We start from the raw sequence: 6,139 nt of genomic DNA on the forward strand, positions 1-6,139 counted from the left end.
TGAAAGCTAGAACTAGAAAAACTATAGAGAAGAGAGACCAGAAGCTTTTTAAACTTTTTTGTTTTATTTTACCTCATTGTCAGAGAATATAATGATTGCCAGGTTTTGAGTTCTGCTGAGTCATTGTAAAGTCTACTCTAAACCATCATTTGACTCTGTACACATTCTAACATTTTGATCCTATTGGTTTTTCAAATAAAATATTTGGGAGAGGGTTTGTTGACTAATCAATTATTCTACCATCCTCCATTTCATCGATAAGTGTGATATGGCCCAGAAACATTGTGGTATGGCTAGGAGTCTTAAGTTAGCATTTCTTAGATCAAAATTTGTCAAAATATTTCTTCTCTCTTCTTTGCCAAGAAGAAAGGAATAATTCAATCAATTAAGCAATCCATTATTTAATCAATAGCATCAAGCATACTTAATGACATAATGAATGAAAAACTTCTTCAGTGGTGGGAAGACTTGGTTTTAAGTCCTGACTAATACTGCCTGTATCCTGAGTGCTCACTTCACCACAGAATTCTACACAACTCTCTAAGACAAAAAGTTGCAAAAAACTGCCAATATGCAATTAATATAAGTGAAATTCCTCACCAGGGAGTTCTTTTATAGCAATGTCATTACTATTTCTAGCCCCATAAGATTCAGATATTTTGCTAATTCTAGTGTCTTCCTTTATTATTATTATTATTATTATTATTATTATTATTATTATTCTTTCTTATTTATCCTATCGTATAGCTCCTTGAAGATAGGGGTTATCTTTTGCTTCTTCTTTTTTTGTATCCCCCTCTCCCCCAGTGCTTAGCATAATGTCTGGTCCATACTAGTCACCTAAATGTTTATTGATTTATAAAGATACAAGAGCAAATGTGAAACTCAATATGTCTTTGGGAGTACATAGTGTTCTCCATTCTCCCTATTTTTTCCACCCAGACCCAATATACTGGATCTTACTATTTTTTTCCCCTTTTTTTCCCCCTCTTATACCAATGAAATCATAGCTTCAATCCCTGTCCTATTCCTAGACATGGAAGACCCGGTACAACATAAGGGATATATAAAATAGATCCTAACCTCAAGAAATTTACATTATACTGAACTTTGTTTTGTTTGAGGCTATCCATTCCCAGTCATATTCTCCCTCTCAAATCTTCTGTTACCCCTATCTGTCCAATTCCCCTTGTACTTTACTTTTTTGCCCCTAGTCTTAAAATTTTAAGCCTTTCCTTGCCCAGCACATAAGAAAATAAATTTAATGAGCTTTTTCTATTCCCACTCCCATCCTTCTTTATTTGAAAATTTTTATTTTGCATAAGAAATAAGTTCCTGGGGCAGCTAGGTGACATAGTGGATAAAGCACCGGCCTTGGAGTCAGGAGTACCTGGGTTCAAATCCAGAAACTTAATAATTACCTAGCTGTGTGACCTTGGGCAAGCCACTTAACCCCATTTGCCTTGCAAAAAAAAAAACTAAAAAAAAGAAATAAGTTCCTTCTCTCCTTCCTTAAGTACATTTTGTTTATTTGATGTTTGGAGTCTTTTCAGATTTTTTTTTAAGATTTTCGGAAATGGTGTTCTCTCATTTACCCTTGAGGCTTTGAAAGAACAATAAAGTCTCTTTTCTTCCTTTTAGAAGTTTGTTAAATAATCACCATGTAACTTTTTCATGTATTTAAAAGCTGTTTACTTTTCTTAAATTCATTTAATCTTAATTATTATTCAAAGATGCATAATCTCTTTCTCAAAAGATTCTTTTAAAAATTCCATTTCTTTCTAAAAAGGATGATGATCATCTTTCAAGGATAAAATATTCCAACTATATTTTATTCCAGTCCATTATTGCCTTTCTCACAGTTGATAGATGGTTCTATATGATCCTGAAAGGAATTCTCATTATTTGTGATCTCTCTCTGTCTCTTTCTCTGTCTAACTCTCTATCTTTCGCTGTCTCTATCTGTCTTATATATCTGTCTCTCTATCTCTGTAGCTTGTTACTTGTAATTTTTTTCTTTTACCCTCCAAATTCTATATTTTGGTGTTCACATTGTTACTGTGTTATATCTGGAGTTTTTCACTTTTGGGGACCTGTGAATTCAATCAAAGTTCATTTTGATGCCTAATTTCAATATCTCTGGGCAATATGAAAAATGTTTTTTGGAGAGTGGGGTGGGGGAAAGGAGATATTTGCTTTATCATACTTTCTAGGAATGCAAAAATTCTTTGAATATTTCTCTGTGTCCTATTTTCTACATCAGTTGGGATTTTTTTTGGTAACTGTTTAACTAATCTTAATACATTGCTGCCTTTTTATTTTGCCATTTCTTATTTTATCATTGAAGATAATGATTATGTTTTATTTCCCCTATTCTTTATTTTCACAGTTTCCATTGCTTTGCTGAGATGTCCAAACTTTCTATTACATTAATTATTTCTTCCTTCAGTTCTTTAATATAAGCTATACTTGGAGGTGATTCTACATTTTCCCTGGGTTATAGTTGTAGTTAATACATACTTATTTTTGGAGTTTCATCCTGTGATTATCTACTAGTATTTCATAGCCATGGTATTTAAATGTTGTATTAGAAGTTTTTCTTTGGTCATTTCCCTCAATCTTTCTTTTGTAGCTATTCATCCCTGAGAGAGATTAACTTCAGAACTCTCCCTTGATGAGAGTTAATTTTTGGCAAGGAAGACTCACCTTGAAGGGACTAATTGAAGATTCTTAATAATTGTCCACTCTACTTGCAACTGGTATAAACCTTTTTTTAGTCCAATAACCAGAAATATGTGCTAGGAATACAAGGTGTGATGGGAAATACTATTGAGTCAGAGGTTGCTGTTGTTCAGACTTTCAGTTGTATCCAATTCTTCCTAATCCTGTGGACCATCACATTCTGATACCATCAATAAGGGTTTCTTGGCAAAGATAATGGAATAATAAACCCTTTCCTTCTTCAGTGGCTTAAAGTAAACAGAGATTAAGTGACTTGCTTAGTGTCACACAACCAGTAAGTGTCTGAAGCCATAAGTGAACTCAGATTTTCCTGACTCCAGACTCAGCACCTCCAAGGCATTAGAGGTTGCAACATATCTAGGGTCACATAGGTAATATATGTCTGAAGCTAAATTCAAATTCAGGGATCTCTGACTTCAACCCCAGTGCTTAATCACTGAGCCATTTGGTTTACCTGAGTCAAAGGTACCTGGTTCTAATTCTACCTCTATCCTTTCTTAGTTTGGTGCTCTTGGACAAGTCATTTAACCTTTCTGAGACATTTCTTAATCTGTAAAATGGGAAAGTTGGATAAAATAGACTTTAAGGTAGCTTTCAGCTCTAAATCTATGATCTTATACAGAACCTATAGAGAGCACTGACCATGGAAAGAGGATACATACAGTCATATGTAGTTCTCTTTAGGAGAGAAAATGAAGGGTTCAAGAAGAGATGTTCAAGAATTATGGTAACAGACTCCTAATTGAGTTTCTAGCTTCTAGTCTCTATTTTCCATTATATCTTCTAAATAGCTAAATGTTGGACTAACATTATAGCCCTTGATGTATTGAGGTGTATTGTGTGTGTGTGTGTGTGTGTGTGTGTGTGTGTGTGTGTGTTTTAATTTTTATATAGATTACCTTAGGAGAATTCTTTTTCTTTAGATTGTTAGTATTTTACTTCATTGGGCCCATTTTTCACTGTTTTTGAAACAAAGGTTAGGAGAGCAAGTTTTACCCTTATTCAATATTTTTTTTTTATTTCAACCACCAAATCTTCCTGCCCTTGTGTGGAATGATCATCCAGTTTATATCTCTTCTTTAGTTTAATTCTTAGCTACTAGATTAATTAGATTTGTTTCCTTATAATAAATTCCCAATACTTGGCATTTTCTGGATATAGCTATAAGATAATTTAAACTTTAAACAAAGTATTCTTGGCCTTTTTATGTATTATGAGACCTTTTGGCATGTTGATGAGGCCTAGACCCATGCTTTAGGGTCACATACATGATTACACAGCAAATAAATTATATTGAAAGAAAAATTAAAATACATGTAAATGTACACACATACATGTATGAAGTATATATATGTTCTATATATAATATATGTTCTATATATGTAATATTTTATATATATATATATATATATATATATATATATATATATATATATATATATGTAATAAATTCACAGACCTCAGAAGAAGAATTCCTCTTCTAAACCCTTCTGCATTTGTAACTTGTTCTGGTGGTCTAATTGACCAGGAGTCAGAAAACCTGTTTCAAGTCCAAACTTTTGCAATTGGCAGCTAGGCAACTTTAGTTTATCATTTCCTTTCTCTATGCCTCATTTTCTTCATCTGTAAAATGATGGACTTGAACCTGGCTGAGCCATAGAACAGAACCAGTGAGGACTTGCCTCAGGCAGGGTAAAAAATCAAGGGGAATCAAATTATGCACTACTTTATGGGGAAGGGAGGGTTTATAAGTCTCCTCAACTTAAAATAAAGGGAAAGGATAGGGGGATGTCTCTGGATGGAGACATTAGAGTCAATATGGTGGCATGATAGGCAGCAGTTTGGCAAACTCTTGCTCATTGATGCCTCCAACAGATATAGAAAATGCATTTGACTAAGCCCTAATGGAAATCCAGAAAAATGTCAAGGAGATTTCTTTATCTAGCAAATTAAGCAAGGAGATAGTCAAGGAGTTCTGGGGACAGACAAGTAAAACTACATTATAGGGAGTACTCTAGTGGCCAGGAAGAACTTACACCAAGGTAAAAGGGATTCCAAGACACTTATTGGATCTTCCTCAGATTTACACCAGGACACTGTAATATGGATATGTGTGAATGGGCAGTTTTGTCATCCACAAACTCAAGGTTGCCTAATAAAGAGACATGCTCAGGGTAGTGCCATTCTAAGTAGAAAGGTCTTTGATGATGTATTGAGAAAGGAGCATGCTCAAAAGCCAGCAGCAGCAGTGATGTGGCTCAGATTCCAGATGCAAAGCTTCTGGATCCTAACTCCAGTATCTTGCATAGCCTGTAGAGAAATAACCTAGGTTAGAATTTCAGGCTAAAGTGAAGCCCATAATTCAACTGCTTAGCCAACAAAGTTTTTCCACTGACTGATAGGACTAGAGTCCAGCAGAAGTCTACTCTGGCACGAATCCAAACTCAGATCAGGAATTTCCAGAGTTCAGAACAAGGAGAAATAAATTAAGAATCATTGGACTACCTGAAAGCCATGCCCCACCCCCCCAAAGCCTAGTCAAAAGATAGACTGTCCAGATTACTTGGAACCATATAGCAAAGTGGCAATAGAAAGAATCCACTGGATACCTCCTGAAAGAATTCACCAAAATGAAAAATCCTAGAAATAACTTAGGCAAAATTCAAAACTTCTATGTTGAAGAAAAAAATACTACAAGCAACCAGAGAGGGAAAAAATCAAATACCAAAGAGTTAAATCAGGATTACACATGATTTAGCAGCCATCACTATAATAAAAGAACTTGGAACATTATATTCCAGAAGGCAAATTTTGTGTGTGTACATGCATGTGTGTGTGTGTGTGTGTGTAGTAAAGACAAGTCAACAAGCTACTATTCAACAGAACACACATTTATTACTTATTACTAATAGGTAAGAAAAAATACTGTAAGCAGGAAGAATAAACATGTGTGCATATAAAAACTTTAATCAGCCAAGATCCACCTTCTCACTCTATTCCCCCCAACTGAGAATGCAAGAAAAATAGAACCCCTGACAAACATGCATATGTTGTATGTAAATCTTGCCTGACTATACATGTTTATAACAGGAGTTTTTATTTTTCTTCCTTTTTTCAGTATGGGGAGGAAGAAAGAAAGTAGAAAGGAGAGAAGGTTGATCTTATTTTGAAAATAAAAATGCAATTTAAAGGGAAAAAAAAGAAAGTAGAATTGGAAACATGGTAGTACCTTAAGTAGAAACAGGAAATTGAGAGGAGAGATAGTTTTAACAAAATGAGGTCAGTCTTGATATGTTAAAATAAGGTAGTAATTCATTCAGGTGGTAAAGTACATTGAAAGATGTTGCACAGGACCTCATGTAAAAATGTCAGGGTATAATACATAGATTTGGAAGCA

The sequence above is a fragment of the Macrotis lagotis genome, chromosome X (assembly GCF_037893015.1).
Source record: "Macrotis lagotis isolate mMagLag1 chromosome X, bilby.v1.9.chrom.fasta, whole genome shotgun sequence".
NCBI lineage: Eukaryota > Metazoa > Chordata > Mammalia > Peramelemorphia > Peramelidae > Macrotis > Macrotis lagotis.